Source organism: Pseudorca crassidens, chromosome 13 (assembly GCF_039906515.1).
Source record: "Pseudorca crassidens isolate mPseCra1 chromosome 13, mPseCra1.hap1, whole genome shotgun sequence".
Lineage (NCBI taxonomy): Eukaryota > Metazoa > Chordata > Mammalia > Artiodactyla > Delphinidae > Pseudorca > Pseudorca crassidens.
In genome coordinates this window covers 56527284-56552478 of record NC_090308.1, presented here as the reverse complement: position 1 = coordinate 56552478, position 25195 = coordinate 56527284, and the positions used below count along the sequence as shown (strand labels likewise).

Sequence of the window (25195 nt, the reverse complement as noted above, 5' to 3'; positions counted from 1 at the left end):
AGTCTTTAAAGAAAGGTCTTGACACTAAACTGAACAGTATTCTGCCTCGGAACCTACTTTTTAACCTCACACGTTAGTGCTTTCAAAATGTAGAATCAGAACAAGAGACATGGGATACATGGGCTATTCTGCCTCAGGCAAGGTCTTATGAATTAACAAGTATTTGGGACCACTACTTCCATCATTTAGACATATCTCACAATAATCTGAATGTCCTGTCCCTCTCTTTAAAAAGCAGGCAGTAAGAGTTCATTGATTTTTACTCTAATTCACAAACCTAACAAACCCTAACAAAACAAGATACCACTCACACTGAAACTCTAAGAAGAGATCTAACAATGGGGCCTGGTAATGAGGTCACACTGTTATACACTGCACGAACAGGAAACTCTAAAGCTTCCTGAGGGCTCATCAAAATCATCAGTATGAATTATACTTGTCAAAAAATGAAGTAAAGCACATTACTTGGTTTTCTAATTTGGTTTTATCTATTTTCTTCCTCCAGTTAAATGACCAACACTGTAAAATGTAACAGCTCATTTCCTCATAGTCACCTATAAATCATTTATTCACAAATACTTGAGTATCTCCTATCTAGTAGGAACTGTGCTAGGCACTGAGTATAAATAAGGCTTACAGAACTCTATTCTTCAAAACTCATTGTATTCTGTACCAGTAAAAAGATCACCAACATTTAAGGGTATCTGAAATGTATAAAGGTCAAAATGAGAAAGCCTATTTTAAATCTTTGGTTATTCATTTAATCAGCAAATATCTATAGATCACCCACAATATATTAGATACACTGCAAGGATCTAGAGATTAAAAAAATAAAAATTTTGGTATGACTGCAGCTGCCCTAAATAACAAGTTTACAGTATGGCTGAAAAGAAAGAAAAATAGTTGCAATAATTGTGTAGATATAACTGCAGGAAGACAAGGGAGAAAACACCTAAGAGGGTGAGAAGGAAGGTAGATAAGAAGAAAGGAAATTGAGATTTAAAGGACTTGAAGGAGCTGACCTGGTGGGGAAGAAAAGGTTATTCCAAGGTAGAGATATAAAGAAGAAAACTAAAATAACAGATTATTGCTTAAAAAATCCCTATATAATAGTACATTTGGAGACTCATGAAATAAGACTAAAGATGTAAGCAGAGATCCAACAACATGTCTCAATTTAAGCATTTTTTATCCTGATAAAAAATTTAACATATTGTACAGAAATGACTCAAATATAAGTGTAGTGAACAGATGAAAGGTGGGGTTAAATTGAAGACAAGCAAACCAGTTGGAAAGTTTTTTCAAGAAACCAGGTGAGAGACAGAGGATACAACTGAGGCAGGGAAAGGCAGAAAAGGATGGATCTGAGAGATACTTATATTGGGGAGATAGAATAAATTCACGGGACAGGATATGAAGATCAAGGGGAAAAGGGCAGGACACCCATATTTCTGGTTCAGGAGAAGCAGAACAGCAGAGTGTATGGGTACAGAGGGCATACTGGAAGACGAAAGATGATTAATTCTGCTTTGGAAAGTTTTGATCATGGGCCATGAAGTGGGATATACAGTTTGGGGTTTCCTATCACAGGTCTGGGCTGGAAGTACAGAATTTAGTGTTATCACTTCAACGTAGTTAAAATCATGGATGAACATATTCCTTTAAGTCAAATTATTTATATATATAAACCTGTGGACCCTCTCCCTAAGAAAATAGACATATACACATATAAACATTTTGTAATCCATTTCAGAGGCTGCATGAATGTCATGAAACCTATCCATGTACCCCGAAAAACCTCTTGAGAGTAGACAGTACAGGGCCAAGGACAGCGCCCTAAGAGATCAGCAAAGAGCTGTCATATGAAGAAAGTGGTATCACATGAAAAAAGAAAGTTTCAGATGTCATGCTAGAGAGTCCAGTGTACTTAGCCACTCTCAAGTCTTAGATGACTTTAGTACACATAGTTTCAAAAAAAATGGTCAGTGAAAGAAAATTTCAGTGGGTGAAAGATAAATGGAGGGCTTCTCTGGTGGCACAGTGGTTAAGAATCCGCCTGCCAACGCAGGGGACATGGGTCCAAGCCCTGGTCTGGGAAGATCCCCCATGCTGCAGAGCAACTAAGCCCACGAGCCACAACTACTGAAGCCCGCGCACCTAGAGCCCGTGCTCCACAACAAGAGAAGCCACTGCAATGAGAAGCCCGTGCACCACAAGAAGAGTAGCCCCTGCTCGCCACAACTAGAGAAAGCCCGTGCGCAGCAACAAAGACCCAACGCAGCCAAAAATAAAAATAAAATTTATTTAAAGAAAAGATAAACAGAAAGGGAAGAAATGGGGAAATAAAATGGGTACTAGCTACTCTTTCAAGGAACTTGGTTGAAAAGAAAAGGAGAAGAGGCAAGAAATAGCAAAATGCATGCTGTTGAGAGTTTTTAGAAATACAGGAGAGAGTTGAGCACAATTCTATAATCAGAGTAGAGCCAATAGAGAAAGAGAGAGGTTGAATAACCAGAAGAAAGTCTATGACTTAGGGGAGCCGGGTCCCTGAGAACGCAGGAGAGAGAATCATGGTTCTAGTGATAAGACTTGGATGGAAGGATGAACATGGAGGGATGGATGAGTCAAAGTGCAGATATGTTTGTAATATGGGAAGCAGAAGGTGAATGGGGGAGAAAAAATATGGTAAAAGAGAGTTCCACCAAAATGACTCCTATTTTCTTTGAGATCTGCCAAGACTATTCAAAAGAAGATGAGATGGAATTTTTAAAGACAGAGGCAAAAGTTTGACCTTACCACCAAAAATGAGAGGAAATTGATTAATAAACCATAAAAGGATTTTTCAGGTGGCAAATGAATGCTCATCTCATACCGGAAACCATAAATTTAGAATGGCAACAATCTGGCAAAGGAATGAAGGTTGGTATTATAGAGGGTTAAGGCTTTATAACACAGGGACAGTAGGAGGACAGTGGAGCCTAAATGATGCAAATGATTAAGTGCTGGATTTGAGATCCAAAGGAAAGGAAAAAACATTCACCTAGGAGGTCTTAAAGATACAACGTCATAATGTTTATGGTTAAAATTTCTGATATATAAGACACAGTGAATGCTCATCAAGATAAACTGGCCTGCAAAGCAATTGTTACCACAGTAATTTCTATTCCACATTTAGCGTGGCCTACTAAATGACAAATGCACACATAAAAAGATCCCTCCGAACAAATACAATTGCTAAAAGACTGAAACCCTAAAAGCCAGTATTTTCCTGTTGGCCTGAAGTAACCCCCACTATGGTTATCTGAATGAATCTTTACAGTGATTAGATATATGTACAGATAAAAAGGAACTGTCTTGAAGAAGTTAACTGCCCTTTTTAACATTCAAATAGGGAAGATAAAAATTTGACAGTAATGCATTTCCCTTTGTGAAATGATATTAACCAATAATGAGTAAGTTAGAATTCTAGTACACATTATTTTGAAGTATCACATAAAAAATTGTAGGATTTATTCTTCATATTCCAAACCTGTGCTTCTCAAGTCTAAAAAGGGTCTAACAGATTGATAGCAACTTTAGGAAAATATAATTACAGTATTTTTAATTATAAAAAATTAACAAAAACTCCAGAAGAGACAAACCGTATTTCCTAATGAGTATAAAGCCAAGCAATTACTTGTTGGTGATCATGGATACCAGGTAATTATTAGGAAGAAAAAATAAAAAGTAAAAGGGATATAATGTAGGTAAGGAATAAAAACACTGAAAAGACGGAGTGGCCTATGAATGGAGTAAAAATTAGAATTTAAAATTTCAATACTTAAAATAAAATTATATGCCCACAAACCATATCGTTAAAAAAAGTAAGCTAAAATATTTATATTTTAATTCACCAGTTTAAAAAATCGAGCCGTGGGCTTCACTGGTTGGGAATCTGCCTGCCAGTGCAGGCGACACGGGTTCGAGCCCTGGTCCGGGAAGATGCCATATGCCACGGAGCAACTAAGCCCGTGCGCCACAACTACTGAGCCTGCGCTCTAGAGCCCACTCGCCACAACTACTGAAGCCCACACACCTACAGCCCGTGCTCCGCAACAAGAGAAGCCACCACAATGAGAAGCCTGTGCACCGCAAGGAAGAGTGGCCCCCGCTCGCCACAACTAGAGAAAGCCCACGTGCAGCAACGAAGACCCAACACAGCCAAAAATAAATAAATTTATTTTTAAAAAGTTAAAAAAATCAAGTTGTGATATAGTTTACACTGTTTAGATCAGAATTCAGAAAACATCAGCCTTAATAGCCTTAATATATGTAAAACATTATATATATAATCCTCTATTATGTCATTTCAAAATGGGGTGGTTTTTTTCATGGTAAATCCTATAGAAAATTTTAACTTAATCGTATTGAACTTGTATTCCTTACTTTTATTGTACTTTATTGCCACCAACTGGTTAATGTAGTGGAATCACATTACAGGTGCATTTAATTATTTGAAACAATCAAACATAAGAGGCCAAATATAAGGCATAGACAGACATAAACAGTAATATTAGAGATTCTGCCCACTATTTCATGTACTCAATACATGCTCTAGAGTGAATGGGGGTGAGCAACAAGAATATGATGCTCTCTTAATCTGTTTCAATCACTACATGCATAACAAACTGAGAATCTTGCTGCACTGCATGACTCCAATGTTTAAAACTAAGCTCCCTTTTAAAAAAATATACAACATGGCCATTAAACACAAGCCAACTTTTTCATCTGGTGCACCCTCAGAAACTGTGATATGTTCCAAGTTTGGAGGAAAAACGTGGCTGCATACAACACATTGAGAGACAGTATGTTGTGACAACCTGGTGTCCTCCTAAAGAATTTTCAAGGGAAATTTTAACTATTTATAGTTTCCAGCCAACAAGTTCACTTTAGATCCTAACTCATTCTTAAGCATGAAGCAACTGCTCTTGAATAGTTTCCAGTCAAATTAGAACACACTCAGAGCATGGAGAACAGAGAAAGAAAGGGAAAGATGATTAAGTATATACATATATACTTTTTGTATAAATCAAAATCTATAATGGCTTGTTAAGAATAAAATTTATCTAAATGAGATTGTTGTTCTCTAACTTTTCCCTCCAATTACTTACTTATATCAACTCCAGGTTTCCCATCCAAAGGTGGGGGAGAAAACCTAGCCAGGCTTATAACTATAAACCAGAGTCTACAGAAGACCCCCATGGTTATATTTTAACAAAGGATAAGAAAAGTTTTCTTTTAAATGTTCTTGCGAAAATAAGAGGCTAGAATAACGTATCAGCACAGATGAGAACAAGAATAGTAAGAAAGAACATCCCACAAGGAACAAACCAGCACACAATATTGTAGAGAACACATGGAGGAGACCCACAACATACGAGGCAGCACATATTTCCATTCCAGTGAAAAAGGTCTGGGGCCAGATTAGCTGACAAAGGCAACATTCTCATTCCATCCCAATCTATGGGCCTCTTAAAGACAGACCCAAGGAATTTGTGCCTGTCCCCTAATAAGCCCTGAAAAGATTAATTTGAATTGAAACCTCTCAGGAGGTACCCTCATACACCAAACCAAAGCTCAAGTGATGCTCTGGAGCAAGCCTTAGCTGTTTAGAGAAAGAATTATCATGACTTTGTACACTTATTTGTTCCTCTGTACCACAATTATACGGAACACCACTACATTCCCGAATATGAGCTCTGGTGATCTTTTAGAAATCTGATGCAAGTTTTTATACTCAAACAACTAGGATTATATACTCCAAATCCAAAAAAGTATTTATCAAAGGATATGATGGCTTTGATCTTTACTCACTGTTGTATGCATAGTAAATTTTTTTTAACATCTTTATTGGAGTATAACAGCTTTACAATGCTGTGTTAGTTTCTGCACTACAAGAAACTGAATCAGCTATACATATACATATATCCCCATATGCCCTCCCTGTTGCGACTCCCTTCCACACTCCCTATCCCACCCCTCTAGGTGGTCACAAAACACCGAGCTGATCTCCCTGTACTATGTGGCTGCTTCTCACTAGCTATCTATTTTACATTTGGTAGTGTATATATGTCAGCTACTCTCTCATTTCAACCCAGTTTACCTTCCCCCTCCCCGTGTCCTCAAGTCCATTCTCTATCTGTGTCTTTATTCCTGTCCTGCCCCTAGGTTCTTCAGAACCACTTTTTTTTTTGATTCTATATATATATATGTATTAGCCTACAGTATTTGTTTTTCTCTGTCTGACTTACTTCACTCTGTATGACAGACTCTAGGTTCATCCACCTCACTACAAATAACTCAATTTCGTTTCTATTTATGGCTGAGTAATATTCCACTGTATATATGTGCCACATCTTCTTTATCCATTCATCACTTGATGGACACTTAGGTTGCTTCCATGTCCTGGCTATTGTAAATAGTGCTGCAATGAACATTGTGGTACATGACTCTTTTTGAATTATGGTTTTCTCAAGGTATATGCCCAGTACTGCGATTGCTGGGTCGTATGGTAGTTCTATTTTTAGTTTTTTAAGGAACCTCCATACTGTTCTCCCTAGTGGCTGCATCAGTTTACATTCCCACCAACTGTGCGAGAGGGTTTCCTTTTCTCCACACTCTCTCCAGCATTTATTCTTTGTAGACTTTTTGAAGTTGGCCATTCTGACCAGTGTGAGGTGATATATCATTGTAGTTTTGATTTGCATTTCTCTAATGATTAGTGATGTTGAGTATCCTTTCGTATGTTTGATGGCAATCTGTATATCTTCTTTGGAGAAATGTCTACTCAGTCTTCTGCCCATTTTTGGATTTTTTTTTTTTTTTTTTTTGATATTGAGCTGCATGAGCTGCTTGTATATTTTGGAGATTAATCCTTTGTCAGTTGCTTCATTTGCAAATATTTTCTCCCATTCTGAGGGTTGTCTTTTCGTCTTGTTTAAGGTTTCCTTTGTTGTGCAAAAGCTTTTAAATTTCATTAGGTTCCATTTGTTTATTTTTGTTTTTATTTCCCTCTCTCTAGGAGGTGGGTGAAAAAGGATCTTGCTATGATTTATGTCATGAGTATTCTGCCTATGTTTTCCTCTAAGAGTTTTATAGTGCCTGGCCTTACATTTAGGTCTTTAATCCATTTTGAGTTTATTTTTGTGTATGGTGTTAGGAAGTGTACTAATTTCATTCTTTTACATGTAGCTGTCCAGTTTTTCCAGCACAGCTTATTAAAGAGGCTCTCTTTTCTCCACTGTTTATACTTGACTCCTTTATCAAAGATGAGGTAACCATAGCTGCACGGGTTTATCTCTGGGCTTTCTACCCTGTTCCATTGATCTATATTTCTGTTTTTGTGCCAGTACCATACTGTCTTGATTACCGTACCTTTGTAGTATATTCTGAAGTCAGGGAGCCTGATTCCTCCAGCTCCGTTTTTCTTTCTCAAGGTTGCTTTGGCTATTGGGGGTCTTTTGTATCTCCATACAAATTGTGAAAATTTTTTTTCTACTTCTGTGAAAACTGCCATTGGTAGTTTGATAAAGATTGCAATGAATCTGTCAATTGCTCTGGGTAGTACAGTCCTTTTCACAATGTTGATTATTCCAATCCAAGAACATGGTATATCTCTCCATCTCTTTGTATCGTCTTTAATTTATTTCATCAGTGTCTTATACTTTTCTGCATACAGATCATTTGTCTCTTTAGGTAGATTTATTCCTAGGCATTTTATTCTTTTTGTTGCAATGGTAAATGGGAGTGTTTCCTTAATTTCTCTTTCAGATTTTTTATCATTAGTATATGGGAATGCAACTGTTTTCTGTGCATTACTTCTGTATCCTGCTACTTTACCAAATTCATTGATTAGCTCTAGTAGTTTTCTGGTAGCATCTTTAGGATTCTCTATGTATAGTATCATGTCATCTGCAAACAGTGACAGTTTTATTTCTTCTTTGCCGATTTGGATTTCTTTTATTTCTTTTTCATCTCTGACTGCTGTGGCTAAAACTTCCAAAACGATGTTGAATAATACTGGTGAGAGTGGGCAACCTTGTCTTGGTCTGATCTTAGTGGAAATGGTGTCAGTTTTTCACCACTGAGAAGGATGTTGGCTGTGGGTTTGTCATATATGGCCTTTATTATGTTGAGGTAAGTTCCTTTATGCCTACTTTCTGGTGGGCTTTTATCATAAATGAGTATTGAATTTTGTTGAAAGCTTTTTCTGCATCTACTGAGATGATCATATGGTTTTTCTCCTTCAATTTGTTATTACGGTTTATCACATTGATTGATTTGCATATATTGAAGAATCCTTGCATTCCTGGAATAAACCCCACTTGATCATGCTGTATGATCCTTTTAATAGGCTGTTGGATTCTGTTTGCTAGTATTTTGTTGAGGATTTTTGCATCTATGTTCATCAGTGATATTGGCCTGTAGTTTTCTTTTTTGTGACATCTTTGTCTAGTTTTGGTATCAGGGTAAATGGTGGCCTCGTAGAATGAGTTTGGGAGTGTTCCTCCCTCTGCTATATTTTGGAAGAGTTTGAGAAGGATAGGTGTTAGCTCTTCTCTAAACGTTTGATAGAATTCGCCTGTGAAGCCATCTGGTCCTGGGCTTTTGTCTGTTGGAAGACTTTTAATCACAGTTTCAATTTCTGTGCTTGTGATTGGTCTGTTTTTATTTTATATTTCTTCCTGGTTCAGTCTCGGAAGGTTGTGCTTTTCTAAGAATTTGTCCATTTCTTCCAAGTTGTCCATTTTATTGGCATAGAGTTGCTTGTAGTAATCTCTCATGATCCTTTGTATTTCTGCAGTGTCAGTTGTTCCTTCCTTTTCATTTCTAATTCTGATTTGAGTCTTCTCCCTTTTTTTCTTGATAAGTCTGGCTAATGGTTTATCAATTTTGCTTATCTTCTCAAAGAACCAGCTTTTAGTTTTACTGATATTTGCTACTGTTTTCTTCTTTTTCATTAATTTTGATCTGATCCTTATGATTTCTTTCCTCCTGCTAACTTTGGGGGTTTTTTTGTTCTTCTTTCTCTAATTGCTTTAGGTGTAATGTTAGGTTGTTTATTTGAGATGTTTCTTGTTTCTTAAGGTAGGATTGTATTGCTATAAACTTCCCTTGTAGAAGTGCTTTTGCTGCATCCCATAGGTTTTGGGTCGTCGTGTTTTTATTGTCATTTGTTTCTAGTTATTTTTTGATTTCCTCTTTGATTTCTTCAGTGAACTCTTGGTTATTTAGTAGTGTATTTTTTAGCTTCCATGTGTTTGTATTTTTTATAGTTTTTTTTCCTGTAACTGATATCTAATCTTAAGGCATTATGGTTGGAAAAGAAACTTGATATGATTTGAATTTTCTTAAATTTACCAAGCCTTGGTTTGTGACCCAAGATATGATCTACCCTGGAAAATGTCCCATGAGCACTTGAGAAGAAAGTACATTCTGTTGTTGTTGGATGGAATGTCCTATACATATCAATTAAGTCCATCTTGTTTAATATGTCATCTAAAGCTTGTGTTTCTTCATTTACTTTCATTTTGGATGATCTGTCCATTGGTGAAAGTGTGGTGTTAAAGTCCTCTACTATTATTGTGTTACTGTCAATTTCCCCGTTTATGGCTGTTAGCATTTGCCTTATGTACTGAGGTGCTCCTATGTTGGGTGCATAAATATTTGCAATTGTTATATCTTCTTCTTGGATTGATCCCTTGGTCATTAGGCAGTGTCCTTCTTTGTCTCTTGTAATAGTCTTTATTTTAAAGTCTATTTTGTCTGATATGAAAATTGCTACTCCAGCTTTCTTTTCATTTCTATTTGCATGGAATACCTTTTTCCATCCCCTCACTTTCACTCTGTATGTGTCCCTGGGTCTGAAGTGGGTCTCTTGTAGACAGCATATGTACAGGCCTTGTTTTTGTATCCATTCAGCCAGTCTATGTCTTTTGGTTGGAGGATTTAATCCATTTACATTTAAGGTAATTATTGATATGTATGTCCCTATTACCATTTTGTTAATTGTTTTGAGTTTGTTATTGTAGGTCTTTTCCTTCTCTTGTGTTTCCTGCCTAGAGAAGTTCCTTTAGCATTTGTTGTAAAGCTGGTTTGGTGGTGCTGAATTCTCTTAGCTTTTGCTTGTCTTTAAAGGTTTTAATTTCTCCATCGAATCTGAATGAGATCCTTGCTGGGTAGAGTAATCTTGGTTGTAGGTTTTTCCCTTTCATCACTTTAAATATGTCCTGCCACTCCCTTCTGGCTTGCAGAGTTTCTGCTGAAAGAGCAGCTGTTAACCTTATGGGGATTCCCTTGTATGCTATTTGTTGTTTCTCCCTTGCTGCTTTTAATATTTTTTCTTTGTATTTAATTTTTGACAGTTTGATTAATATGTGTCTTGGCATGTTTCTCCTTGTATTTATCCTGTATGGGACTCTCTGTACTTCCTGGACTTGACTATTTCCTTTCCCATATTAGGGAAGTTTTCAACTATAATCTCTTCAAATATTTTCTCAGTCCCTTTCTTCTTAACTTCTTCTTCTGGGACCCGTATAATTCAAATGCTGGTGCATTTAATGTTGTCCCAGTCATCTCTGAGACTGTCCTCAATTTTTTTCATTCCTTTTTCTTTATTCTGCTCTGCAGTAGTTATTTCCACTATTTTATCTTCCAGGTCACTTATCCGTTCTTCTGTCTCCATTACTCTGCTATTGATTCCTTCTAGAGAATTTTTAATTTCATTTTATGTGTTTTTCATCATTGTTTGTTTGCTCTTTAGTTCTTCTAGGTCCTTGTTAACGTTTCTTGTATTTTCTCCATTCTACTTTTGAGATTTGGGATCATCTTTACTATCATTACTCTGAATTCTTTTTCAAGTAGACTGCCTATTTCCTCTTCATTTGTTTGGTCTGGTGGGTTTTTACCTTGCTCCTTCATCTGCTGTGTATTTCTCTGTATTCCCATTTGGTTAACTTACTGTGTTTGGGGTCTCCTTTTCACAGGCTGTAGGTTCGTAGTTCCTGTTGTTTTTGGTATCTGCCCCCAGTGGGTAAGGTTGGTTAAGTGGGTTGTGTAGGCTTCCTGGTGGAGGGGACTGGTGCCTGTGTTCTGGTGGATGAGGCTGGATCTTGCCTTTCTGGTGGGCAGTGCCGCGTCTGGTGATGTGTTTTGGGGTGTCTGTGACCGTATCATGATTTTAGGCAACCTCTCTGCTAATGGGCGGGGTTGTGTTCCTGTCTTGCTAGTTGTTTGCAATGGGGTGTCCAGCACTGCAGCTTGTTGGTCACTGAGTGGAGCTGCATCTTAGCGTTGCGAGGGATATCTCTGGAAGAGCTCTCACTGACTGATATTACGAGGGGCCGGGAGGTGTCTGGTGGACCAATGTCCTGAACTCAGCTCTCCCACCTCAGAGGCTCAGGGCTGACACCCAGCCAGAGCACCAAGATCCTGTCAGCCACACAGCTCAGAAGAAGAGTGAGAAAAGAAAAAAAAAGAGAGAAAGAAAAAATTTTTAAAAAATAAAGTTTTTAAAATTAAAAAATATATTATTAAAATAAAATAATAAAGTAATTAATTAAAAAAAAGAAGAGAGCAACCAAACCAAGAAACAAATCCACCAATGATAACAAGCACTAAAAACTATACTAAAAACAACGACAGAGCCCTAGGACAAATGGTAAAAGCAAACCTATACAGACAAACTCACACAAAGAAGCACACACATACACACTCACAAAAAGAGAAAAAGGAAAAAAAAAAAATATATATATATATATATATATATACATATAAGAGGAAGAGAGCAACCAAATCAATAAACAAATCCACCAATGATAATTAGCTCTAAATAGTCAACTAAGACAAACATAAAACTTGAAACAAATTAGACACAGAAAGCAAACCCCAAGTCTACAGTTGCTCTGAAAGTCTACCGCATCAGTTTGGGGATGATTCACTGTCTATTGAGGTATTCCACAGGTGCAGGGTACATCAAGTTGATTGTGGAGATTTAATCCTTTGCTCCTGGGGCTGCACAGATTTCCCTTTTCTCTTCTTTGTTCACACAGCTCCTGGGGTTCAGGTTTGAATTTGGCCCCATCTCTGCATGTAGGTCGTCCTCTGGCTTCTGTTCTTCACCCAGACAGGCGGGGGTTAAAGGAGCGGCTGACTCGGGGGCTCTGGCTCACTCAGGCCGGGAGGAGGGAGGGGTATGGAATGTGGGGTGAGCCTACGGCGGCAGAGGCTGGTGTGACGTTGTAGCAGCCTGGGGCACGCCGTGTGTTCTCCCGAGGAAGTTGTCCTTGGATCACGGGACCCTGGCAGTGGTGGGCTGCACAGGTTCCCGGGAGGGGAGGTGTGGATAGTGACCTGCGCTTGCACACAGGATTCTTGGTGGCTGCAGCAGCAGCCTTAGTGTTTCATGTGCGTCTCTGGTGCCCACGCGGATAGCCATGGCTCACACCCATCTCTGGAGCTCCTTTAGGCAGTGCTCTGAATCCCCTCTCCTCGCTCACCCTGAAACAATGGTCTCTTGACTCTTATGCAGGTCCAGACTTTTTCCCGGACTCCCTCCCAGCTAGCTGTGGTGCACTAGCCCCCTTCAGGTTGTGTTCACACAGCCAACCCCAGTCCTCTCTGAGATCTGACCTCCGAAGCCTGAGCCTCAGCTCCCAGCCCCCACCGGCCCCGGTGGGTGAGCAGACAAGCCTCTCAGGCTGGTGGGTGCTGGTCGGCACTGATCTTCTGTGCAGGAATCTCTCCGCTTTGCCCCCTGCAAGCCTGTTGCTCCGCTCTCCTCTGTGGTTCCTAAGCTTCACCCCTGTCACTCCCCATTTCCGCCAGTGAAGGGGCTTCCTAGTGTGTGGAAACTTTTCCTCCTTCACGGCTCCCTCCCAGATGTGCTGGTCCCATCCCTATCCTTTTGTCTCTGTTTTTTCTTTTCTCTTTTGCCCTACCCAGGTACGTGGGGAGTTTCTTGCCTTTTGGGAAGTCTGAGGTCTTCTGCCAGCATTTAGTAGGTGTTCTGTAGGAGTTGTTCCCCATGTTGATGTATTTTTGATGTATTTGTGGCAAGGAGGGTGATCTCCACGTCTTACTCCTCTGCCATCTTGAAGGTCGGTGTAGAGGAAATTCTTAAATCACCCTAACACTGACACTGTGTAAAAGAAGTTGGCACCTACCTCGTAATAGCAGAATGAAATCTCTACCCCTCTCTCTCAAGTAGAGAAAAACTAGACACTAAAATCAGGACTCAGATGAATTTATGTGGTAAACAAGAAATACAAAAACAGGAAAGTAAATCACTAATTTATTGGGCATTATGAATTAGAACAAACACATGGTAAGAATTTTATTGTGCTACTATATTACATGTCATGTATGCTTTACTTAATCTTTCTGAAAGAATGTATTGCCATGACCATTATTTAACATTCTGGTCTGAACTGTTTGTTTCAATCTTTATGAATAAAAACTTAATTACTTACAAAAACAGTGTACTCTCTTTCACTTTGTGTTAGTCAGAAATGTGCCCTGGCAAATATAGTCCATAAGAATGTTTTCTCTGTGCCTTGTTCTGAGCTGAACTCTCACTTCCCTATCGACTCCATCCTCTGGTATTCAGTTTCCTAAACTGAAAGGTGTGTGAAAGGGTCAGACCCATATCTCTCATTCTTTCTTACATTCGAACTTCTAAGCCGTTTTTCTTACCAACATATTATATATACTACAGTTCAGAGAAAAATAGGTTTTGTTAATGATACCTCCCACCTTTTTTAGAATGCAATTACTGAAAGAAACACCATGCTTCAAAAAGCATAAAAACATGAAGAACATTTTTTTAAAATTCACTTTCTCTGATGTCTTAAATATTTCAGGATGTGTACCCTTAACAAATTTTTAAATAGTAATATAGTCATTTCTCTAAAGATTGCTGGTTAACCATATTTACAGTAAAGACATTAGGAAAATCATGATTGTTGTTGATTTTTTTTAAAAAATGACATTTGTGTAGGTTGAACATTGATGTTTTTCAATGTTTTATAAAAGTTTCCATGTAAGTATAGACTATAAAAGAATTAGGTCACTAAGTACTACATGTTGCTTTCTGATATTAAAAGTACTTTAAAAATTATCTGTACTGCCTAATGTCAATAAGTTATCAAAGTTAAGTACTCTTTTCACATGAGTGACTTCTAGATAGTTGAAGGAACCTGTAATCCTACTTTAAATTTTCTCTTCACCAAGCTAATCAATCCCATTTCTTTCCATCAATCTCCCTCATTAATCCCTGGCTTATATCCTGTCACACAGAAATATGTAGAAACATGCATGAGAACTATATACACCAGCTTCAAGGTAATGGATTGAGAGGCAGCACAGAAGTGACAGAAGAGGGAAAAAAAATTAGCAATACTTTTCAAAAGAGAAGAACTGAAGCAAATAAGGCAAAAATTACTACTTGTTAAATCTGTATGGCAAGCATAGGAGTGTATTACATTATTTTCTGAAAATTTTCCATATTCTTGAAATACTCCACAATTAAAAGTTTTAATTAAGTTTTAAATAAACACAGAAGCCTAATAAGAGAGAGAAGAGTTGTGAAAGCATCACACTGAATGTCTGCCAAATCGCAGGTTCTGAAAGCACTACTGAAAATGCTCAGGCTTATGAGAGACTGAACGCTGAACATTTGGGTGCTCTTTTAATATTGCTACCCATAATGTGCTTCAATTCCATTTAACCCAAATCAATTCTGCCATTTTCAATCCAGAGTCCATTCTCCATTCTCCTTAGCATAAAAGAAAGAAGAGATCAAGTAGTTAATGAACTCTATATTCTCTTTTAACATCCTAGTAACTGCCCCAAGAAACACACTGTTGAATGTAGCTTAAAAACTGTTTTTGCTAACCTTTATGTTTCTTCAAGGATACGCATCACAGATCCCACAAACTCTCTTTTCTTTAATTCATTCTTAGTTCGTGTACTCCTTCTCCATGTTCAATTTATATTTTTTAAAAATATTCAGGCACAGCAACATCAGTTTCTTGAGATACCTCTCTCTTCTTGATCATCAGAGTTATGTATGAATACACCATCAGTATTACATTCTCCAGAGACCCAGACTCTGAAGATCTACCTTTGTGTTTATACTCTCAGACTATGAATCATACAAACCTTTTTTTCTAAATTACAGTTGCCAGATTAGCAAATAAAAATATAAAGTCAGAGTTAAATTTGAATTTCAATTAATTTTTTAGTATAATATGTCCCATGCAATATTTGGGACATACTTACATGGGATATATTTATACTAAAAAAATTACTTGTCGTTACCTGAAATTCGAATTTAACTCTGCATCTTGTATTTTATTTGGCAACCCTACTCTGAACATTCAAAAATCTGTATTCCTTCACTCTTCTGGCAAATACTGTATCTTCTTAAGTCAAGAATAATAGTTAACAAGAGGTCTCAAAATTTTTGAAATAGGTACCAACTCTTTAAAAGTTCAAATGAGAAAAATGAACAAAAAGTAAAAGATTAGACAAGTCTGTAGTGGTGACACATTTTAATAGATCATTTGTGAGGGCAGCTGCAAAGACCTGAGAAACACCAGGTTCACCAGGGTGAAAAAGTAAACTTCAAGATGGTAATCTAACTAAAGAAGACTGAAGCCTAAAAAATCCCACAACGATCTGGAAAAGGAGGTGTTAACTGAAGTGTTCTTTCTTCCACTTTTTATTCAGCACTGATTAAAAAAAATTATACTGCATCTGGTGAAAATACTTCTACCCATCCATTAACTCATTCATTCAACAAAAACATTCAGGGACTTCCTGGTGGCAAAGTGGTTAAGAATCCGCCTGCCTATGCAGGGGACACAGGTTCGAGCCCTGGCCCAGGAAGATCCCACATGCCACGGAACAACTAAGCCCATGCACCACAACTACTGAGCCTGCGCTCCAGAGCCCATGAGCCACCACTACTGAGCCCACATGCCACCACTACTGAAGCCCGTGAGCCTAGAGCCCATGCTCCGCAACAAGAGAAGCCACTGCAATGAGAAGCCTGTGCACCGCAACAAAGAGTAGCCCCCGCTCGCCGCAACTAGAGAAAGCCCACGCACAGCAACGAAGACCCAACGCAGCCAAAAAAAAAAGAAAAACATTCAGTGGGGACACAGTGATAAAGTTGCTGAAGTGAAAGTCCCCTCTCTCCTTGTTAGTAATATTTTCTTCTCTATTGGATGATTTCCAAAACCCCAAAATATGCTGTAGCTGCTCCCATATTTAAAAACTCCACAGCCCTTTTCAATTAACACCCCACTTTTTTGATCGCTATCTACAGCAGACACTCCAGTCCTATCAGGCTTTAACCTGTACTATTCCACCAAAAGAGCTATAAAGGTCACAAATAAGCTCAACATTGCCAAATTCAGTTACTTCTCAGTCCTTGTTTGATCCCTGTCAGGAGATTTTGACCCAGCCCTTCTGAACAGTTGCTTCACTTGGCATCTAGGACACCAATATGTCTTGTTTTTTCTCCTACATTATCTCTTGGCTCTTTCCACTCTTCTTGGTTCCTCCTCATCCTCCTATCCTTTAACACTGCTTTGCCCCTAAGCTCAGAGTTCAGACCTTTTCTTTAGCTACAGTCATTCCCCATGTGATCCTTCAGTCTCAAGGCTTTAAGTATCATTTATATTCTAACACCAAATTCTTATCTCCATCCTGCGCATCTCACCTGCACTCCAGATTTGTCTACCCATGCCTCTTCCACATCTCCACTTAGATGTCTAATAGTGAGCTCAAACTTAAAACTGTCAAAATTTATCTCCCATGCAAACCTCCTCTTATGGTCTACCTCACTTTAATAAATCACAACTCCACTCTGCCTGCTGCTCAGACCAAAAAACTTGGAGTTATGCTTTACACCATCCACCTTATCAGTAAAGTCTCCCAATTCTACCTTCAAAATATATCCAGAATCTGACCACTTCTCATCATTACCATCTCTTCCCCAGTTTACTGCAATGGCCTATTTAGTCTCCCTGTTTTCACCCTTACTCCCTAACAATCTAATTTCCACATATAAACAAGAATGATTCTTTTCTAAAACAAATAACATTGTGGCTCTCCTCTGCTCAAAACCCCCCAAAGGTTTCCCATATCTCTAAGTAAACTTCAAAACTCCCAAGGCATCTGGCTTTCTCCAACCTTTTGATTTGATCCCCTGTAACTCTCCTCCTTGCTCATTTTGGGGCATCCACACTGGCCTTGGTGCAGTGATATAACCATACCAAGCAGATCCCTCTGGATGAACACTCTTCCCCCAGATGCCACAAAGGTAGGTCCCTCATTTCCTTCAGGTTGCTGCTCAAACATCTCTTTACCAGAGACGCCTTCTCGGACCACCCTATCTAAAACAGCACCTTTCCTTCATCCTTCTGCACCCAACCCACTTTACTTCAAGGCACTTATCACTGTGCTTGTTGTCAGCTACATCCAATAGAGTAAGATCCCCACAAGGGTGGGGACTTTGCTTTGTTCACTGCAGTATCCAAAGCACCTCAACAGTGCCTGGGGCCTCGTGCAGTCTCGGTAAATATTTGTATAATGGCTGGATGGATGGACTGACAGGAAGAATAAAGGGAAGCCAAAGCTGCCACAAAAAAAAGAGGCAGAATTTACAGGTCTGGATTCCTATACATTTATTTTTTGAAGCTTATATCATCTTTATTTCAAGACCTCAAAAATATAGTTTCACAGAAATTAGCTTAATTATTTGATTAATTTATTTCAGTCCCTAAGAAAAGAGGTCTTACAAACAAGGAAGTTTACTCAAACACAAAAGAAATCAAAAGCTACTGTGATTTATTCAACTCATGATGCCATTCTTTTCAAAGAACTTATATATGCAGAAACGTAATTCTTATTTTGGGGGTAAGTTTTTTTCAAAATCTCAAGCTAATAAAGTAGAAAAGCAAAAGCAAGGGTAAAAGGATAGTCAACAGTTGCTAGAAACTCTAGGGTAGGAGTGGGCTCAGCAGGAATATCATAGTAGAAGAATGCAGGAACAACTTTAACTCAATTGATATTTCTTAACTAGTATTTCCACTGCATGCTGGACACCAGGCTGGGTGAACCACAGTGAGCAAAATCAATCTGCTACCTGCCCTTGCGAAGCTCACAGCCTGGTGGGGAAGACAACCCAATTAAATAAGCTATCTCAATACAAACTAAGACTGCTATCTATAAAAGGAGGCAGTAATGAGTGTTATCGGAACACAAAGCAGGTGCCTCTAGCCTAGCAATAAAGGAGGTTGGGAAGGAAAAGCAGCTTTCTTACTTGAGACTTCAAGGATGAAGTGTTAGGTAAAAAGGGCAACATATTCCAGATGAGGGGTGAGAACATTTCACACTCAAGGAACTGAAAAGATGACTGGAGCATAGCGGTCAAAGAGTATGTAATGTGGCAAGAGATGGAGCTGGAGAGATAGGTAGGAATGAGGTCATGAAGGGCCTCATAAGTTATGTTGTTTAGAAATTGTTCTAATAGTAAGAGAAATCTTCAGAAGAGTTTTTGACTTGAGCTGTGTTTAATAGACATTACTATGACTGCAGTACTATGGACCACAGGAAGGCAAGACCTGAAGCAGAAAGATACTAGGAGGTTGCTGCAGTAATCCAGATGAAGAGATGAAGATGAGGAGATGATGGGTTCCTGAAACGAAGTAGTGGTAGTGATTTAGAGAAAAGTGGAGGAATCAGGTAATTCAATTAAATTTATTTGGCTTACTCTGATTATTTCTATCTGTGGTGGGGAAGGAGGCAAGGACCTCAGCTGACCTCCACATGTATAGATCAGGTTGATGACAGAATTCACTGAATTAGGGCTCAGTTTTTCTTGGGTAGGGGGGGCAGTTAGGAATATCATGAGTTCAATCTCGGATGAGTTGAGTCTGAGATGTCTGTATGACATTCAAGTAGAAACGGTCAGTAGGGGCTGAATATTCAGGTGTGAAGTTCAGGAGAGAGGTCTGGATACAAACATGAGAATCATAAAGAGTATCATGGGAAGAGATAAAAATCACCCAAGGATTTGTGTGACGACTAAGAAGACAAGAACAGCAGAAGCTGGAGGAACATGAGACTTTACAGAATAAATGGGTAGAAAGGTCTATAAAGGAGATTCTGAACAACAGGAGGCCAAATAAGGCCAGGGTGGTGTCTCTGAAACCAAGGAAAGGATAAGTTTTAAGGAAGAGGTATGGTCAACCATGTCAAACGCTGTCAAGACATGTGGTAAAATGTCCATTGGATATAGAATTTTAGCTATGTTCTTCCAGTGTTCTGTTTCTAATAAATACAAACAGAGGAGTTTTCAAAACCTGGTGTTCAGCCAAGCCACCCCTCAAATTCCTTAAAGAATTTCATTGAACAGTCTCCCAAAGCCAACATCTTGACTATAATCTCCAAGAGTGCAAAAGTGATGTATGTCTTCTCTTCCCTGGTACCCTGTATGGTTCTTGGTCTGTGCCAAAGAACTCAATAAGTATCTGTTCAATGATGTGTACTCAGAGTATTACTGTGAAGCTTTCCAGAATTGATTTTTAGGTTATTCTTTACCACACCAATCTTCAGAGTAAAAGCATTGCTAATAGTTTTGCAAAGCTTCCTTCACTCCTTAAAGAACGCTCAAAAAGAACGTTTAGTGAGCCTCCCTGGTGTCAGAGGTACTACTTAAAGCAGGTCTCATTTTAGAAAATATATGTGCACTGGGAAAGGATGCACTGAAATTATTTTTGCAGATTGTATACTGTCATTAATTTATTCTTATAAATCATTTATGTAGACTTTTATAATTAAGTTTCTTAAATAAAGATTAAGACATACTTATATCTATCAATATTTATAAATAAGAGTAGCATTTATCAATTTTACATTGTTCTATTTGATTGGCTTGTTGGACATTTTATTCACTTTCAAGAATTTTTCTACAAGGACAAGTTGTCTCATTGGTAAGCAAGGATTTCCTCACCTGGAATGGAATATAAATTTTCCTTTATCAAATTCATATGCCATGTTTCTTAGCTACACACAACTGAGTAACTTGCTAGTTACTGACTTCGTTTGAAAATGACCTAGCAAGTCTTTGAAAATGCTGGAAAACATTAGCAACTGCCTCCCTGACTACTCCATAATCCTGAGATAAACTACCTTCCTTCTTTTGAAGTTCTGGTGTAATAAGATAGATATTATCCAAAATTAAGAGGCTCTTGAATTCATATGCTTTAATATAGAAGTTCTTCACAATATGAATTGGTGGCACTGGAATCACTTGGGAGTTGCTTGAAAATAGACATTTCTAGACACCATCCCCCAAGAGTATGATTCAGCAGTTTGACAATCTTTGGTTTAGTCATTAAATAACTAGGTATGAACTTTCTTCTCTTCAACTATAAATATTTCTTGTCAATTATCTTATTAAAACATATCCTGAGAATGCTTACTGTTACCGGTAATTGTCTTACATATTATATCTTTAAATCATGTACCTCTCAAAATTGCACCCTTATTTTCCATGTCAGTTCAAACCTTTGATGATGAATGCAATTCCTAAGAATTATCTTTAAAGAGGAAATCACAGAAGTGGAGGAAAACTAGTCAAAAACTCCAAAACCAGGAAGATAAAATGGGAATCTATCTTAATTTACAAAGGTCTCCAAGAGTTATTCTATTCAAATAACAACAAGGAGAGACAGATTGTAGTAGGAAGAAGCAGAATAAAAATAAAAAGAAATTAATTCAGATGCCAATTTTTGTTTGATGGTAGAAAATCAAGCTAACTTCTCAGGATATCAATTTTCTGATCAATAAAATGAAGAGGAATAACAAAATGATTTTTTATGCCCCTTTCAGGCTGAATGATCTGACTAAAATCAGAATACTCAAACATGGGTTGAATTGCATTAACTCTGAATCACAGAGACAGTTTCAGAAATAAATTAGGACAACCTATAAGACATTACCACAGCCAACGCAGAGCTGGAAAATGAACAAACAATAGACAAACTCACTTAAACATACTTGCTCATCTACATGCAAAATACTCAAATGAGATGGTACATATTGAATTAATGAACATCTATATGGGTCTGTCAACTATGTGCTAAGTATTATACCAGGCAAAAGAAATGAGAAATAAGATCCAGTCCCTACTTTAAGTAACTTTAGAGTATAACACACAATGCCTCCCTTTGGATGATTACTAAATACATATTAGATACCTTATTCTCTCCTCCTTGGTAATTATGCACTTTTTCTTTCCATAAATGTCTTTGCTGTAATTTCAGTTTCAGGTAGATATCTGCTCAAAGTTAAAAACTGTGTCACATTACATCAAGATTATTCTGTACTTAAAGGGCTCATGTAAACTACCTCCCCATGGAAGGTACTATGGGGCAATAAATTTACTTCATTCAACAAGTACTATACATTTTCTAATGAATATGCTTTGTGCATAGAATGCTTATGAATTACAAGTTATTAACACATAGATCACTCAGACCAATGTAAAAACTGGAAAAATAAAATATTATTTTTCAGGTAGAAACTGATTTCCAATTGTGAATTTTACAACTAAGCCAACTTTGCAAAAAGAAAACTTACTCCTCTTAACTGGCAAAACACTAGCATGCATACCATCTTTTTTATCAAAGGCAAAAATCAAGTCATACTGTGCAAGTAAAATAATCTGCTCCTCTTTCAATGCCACTTACATATAAACACTGACAATAACTTATTCTTGCAAAAAGCCTTGCTTAGGTCAACTAGAGATCCATGACATGAGGAGGAGCCCTAGTCCAGATTCTCTACTAAAAGGGTGATGGACTACAAAAAGTTCCATAAGTACCGACATCCTATGTCTCTTGATTTCCTAGGCCTAGCATAGTGCCTGGTACATATGAAGACATAAATAAGTGAATGACGAATGAACAAAACCTAAAACTATTCAGCAGGGATCACAACTTAAGCTATGAAAAATTAATTCATTTAAATAATATTATTTAGCTTACACTTAACTGGTATCTCTAAGAAGCATTTTTCTTATGCAAGAATATTATTATAATTATCATTAAAAATGAAAGATACATGAAGAGAAGCACGATCCAGAGTGGAATCAAAAGCTGAATTCTCAACTTCTGAGAACACTTTGAAAATCAGAAAAGTGATTTCAATCTATGAAACATGCAATCTGGTGATGGTGACCGCTCTTCAATCTAATCTTACTTAGGAAAAGAAAGGCAGAAAATATGATTACTAGCTTGAACTACACATGTGATACCATTCATATAAAATTTTTAGCTTCCGCTAAAATGTTTCTTTTAAACTAAAAAGAAAATACACGAACACACTGGAGTCAATGAATGAGTTAATGTGTGATAAGAAGCCTATTTAAAAGAACTGCCCACGTACCCACAACACCTCAGCACGCTTGCACGTACAACACTTATTTCGAAGTAACATTCTAGACTCCTCGATTGCTAAATTCACCATGGTCCACTCCCCACCCACTTTATTTACTTTTCAGTGTGGAGGTAAAAAACACAAGGAAGCTGATTTCTCTCCCAAGTCCACGTGAAGAAAACGAAAAAGTTACTACATTTTTTAACGGGAAAAAAACACAAAAAAAACCAAAAAAAAAACCCTAATGAAAACAAATTACCCACGCACAGGAAAAATTTTAAAAAATTACCCATCTGGTCATCACGTTGTGGCCTAACACCTTGGCAACATGTGACTCTGGTTCATTTTTTGATTCCCAACCCCACCCTACAAATTCCATGAAAAGGACGAGACTATCCGAGACCACAGACAAGTCTCCGGCCCCGAGAGGGATGACAGGTCCGGGCTTGCCTCCGGGGCCGAACGGGAATCGTCCAAGGGGCACCCTGGCCCCGCCTCCTACCGGCTTCTCAGGGCCGCAGCACCCCTTCTCCTCCTCCCACTTCCTTCTCCTCACCTCTCGGCCCCGGTTCATGCGCTTCCCATCTCTCCGCCAGCTCCTGCCTCCGCGCCTCCCTCCATTTCGGTTTGATCTTTACTTCCCACGCCGGGTGAGGGCCGGAGGGCAGTGCAGAGGATGCCAGCGGGCAGCTGCCCCGCCGCGTCCTAGTCCGCACCCCACGCTGGGCTTGCCGGGTCCCCTCCAGCCACGGGGCAGGGTACGCGAAGACAGCCGGACAGCCGGACAAACCCACAGATCCGGAGAGGAGGGAGGGGGCGGAGCAAGCGCGGGCCTACACGTCACCCGCCCGCAGCGGCGCCAACGTCTGCACGTCGGCTCCCCCAGCCCCACCCCCCCGCGTGCGCGCGCCGCCGCCCCGCCCGCCGCCCGCCCAGCGCTGAGGGGGACCAGGCCTGCGGCGAGGGCGCGACCCCGGGCGGGCGTGGGCGCGGGCGCGCGCGTTCCCGGGACTCGGTGTCTGTGGGGTGCCCTTGCGAGGCAGGGCCTGCCACCTCCAGATCGCTACCTGAGCATCTTTCCCTGTAGTTACTTGAGTCGGCTCCATCTTCTCCCCGCCCTTCTCTGTGAGGTGAAGACACGGAGGAGGTAATTCCTATTACAGGTAAAGTAGAGAGGAGCCCTGAGTATGAGTGAAGAACCAAGTAATTGTCATTGTCATCGCCAGCCAGAAATCCTGGCTGCTGGTCACTTTATATATGGTTCCTTCCTTTCAAGTCCCGCCTTCCTTAAGCTTTCTGGATTCTCAGTTTAGTTCTCTTAAAGTTACCTCTTCTAGTCGGTCCTTTTGTCGGACGAACCCCACCAAAAACAAAATGCCTGAAGATTCCCTGGCTCAACTGAATCAGGAAGATGACATTAAGAAAAACTAACCTCAAGAATGTGCTGTATGTGTGTACAGTTCTAGGCTAAAAGCCGGGCATGCAAAGGCGGTATGAGTTAATAATGTGCTGTGGCTCCTTTTTTCACTTCCATACCCCTGTCGTAAGGAATGTGCCTTGACACCTCATAGAACCGTGTTTTATAGAGAGGCAGCCAATAGTGATCCAATTATACACTTCACTGCCCAAACTACTTATGTAGTTCTGCGTTCAGTTCTAGATCAGGCACTTTAAGAAGACCTCAAAGAAGTTGGAATTATTTCAGAGAAGAGCAGAATGATGAAGAGTGCTCAAAAGCATGACAAATGAAGAAGTACTCTTTGAACTTAGGAAGATTCTCACAGAAGAGAGAAAGCTACTGGGACTATCTCTAAATATGTAAAAACTCATCGTGTAACATAGATTTGTTTCATGTGGTCTCAGGAGATGCAGACTTGAGGGCTTCCCTGGTGGCACAGTGGTTGAGAGTCCGCCTGCCGGTGCAGGGGACACGGGTTCGTGCCCTGGTCCCGGAAGATCCCACATGCCGCGGAGCGGCTGGGCCCGTGAGCCATGGCGGCTGAGCCTGCGCCTCCGGAGCCTGCGCGTCCGGAGCCTGCGCTCCGCAACGGGAGAGGCCACAACGGTGAGAGGCCCGCGTACCGCAAAAAAAAAAAAAAGAGAGAGAGATGCAGACTTGAGAGAAACAGATTTCAGACCTGAAAAGAAGATTCCCCTTCTAGCACTCGCCAGAGGTGTCTGCTTTAGGTTACATTGATGCCTTGACCCCTGGATTTGACTTTAAGTAGATTCTGAAGGCTTACTTAATAGGAACTAGGTGCGAGGGATACAGGCATCAAGAGAAGAATTAGTTGATGGTTTTGTTAAAGGCGTTTACAGCTTTGAGAGTCAATCAGTTCATGGTTCCAGCCTTAGAATTTACAGGTTAGCTCTGAGACAAGTCAAATGCATCAAAAGGTAAAAAATGCAAGGAGGCTATATGATAATGAGAGGTACTAACAATAAGTTCTAGGAGTTTACATGACAGATTGTTCTCATCACAGTTTCAGAGACTTAGGGGACAAGAAGGAAATCGAAAATAGACTGCTTAGAACTGCCCTGTCCAGTAGGATAGCCACTAGCCAAATATGAATATTTATACTTGAAATGTGGCTGGTCCAAATTGAGACATGCAGTAAGTGTGAAATACACACCAGATTTCAAAGATTTAGTACAAAGAAAAAAATGTAAAATAGCTTAATTCTTATATTGATGACATGTTGAA

At 39.2% G+C, this 25195-nt stretch overlaps 1 protein-coding gene across 5 annotated transcripts in view; it reads right to left on the bottom strand.

Annotated features, from left to right (window-relative positions):
• ASCC3 (activating signal cointegrator 1 complex subunit 3) overlaps window positions 1-23697 on the bottom strand; it is a 332274-nt gene extending 308577 nt beyond the window's left edge. For 2 of the 5 annotated variants that reach the window (XM_067702479.1, XM_067702483.1), the window contains exon 1: window positions 23048-23302. The gene's annotated coding sequence lies outside the window, so the exon portion shown is untranslated. Of the gene's footprint in view, window positions 1-22780; window positions 22919-23047; window positions 23303-23558 lie in introns of those variants that run through there. The other 3 variants (XM_067702481.1, XM_067702482.1, XM_067702480.1) reach the window with 3 other exon arrangements.
• Between the last annotated feature and the right edge of the window lie 1498 nt (window positions 23698-25195).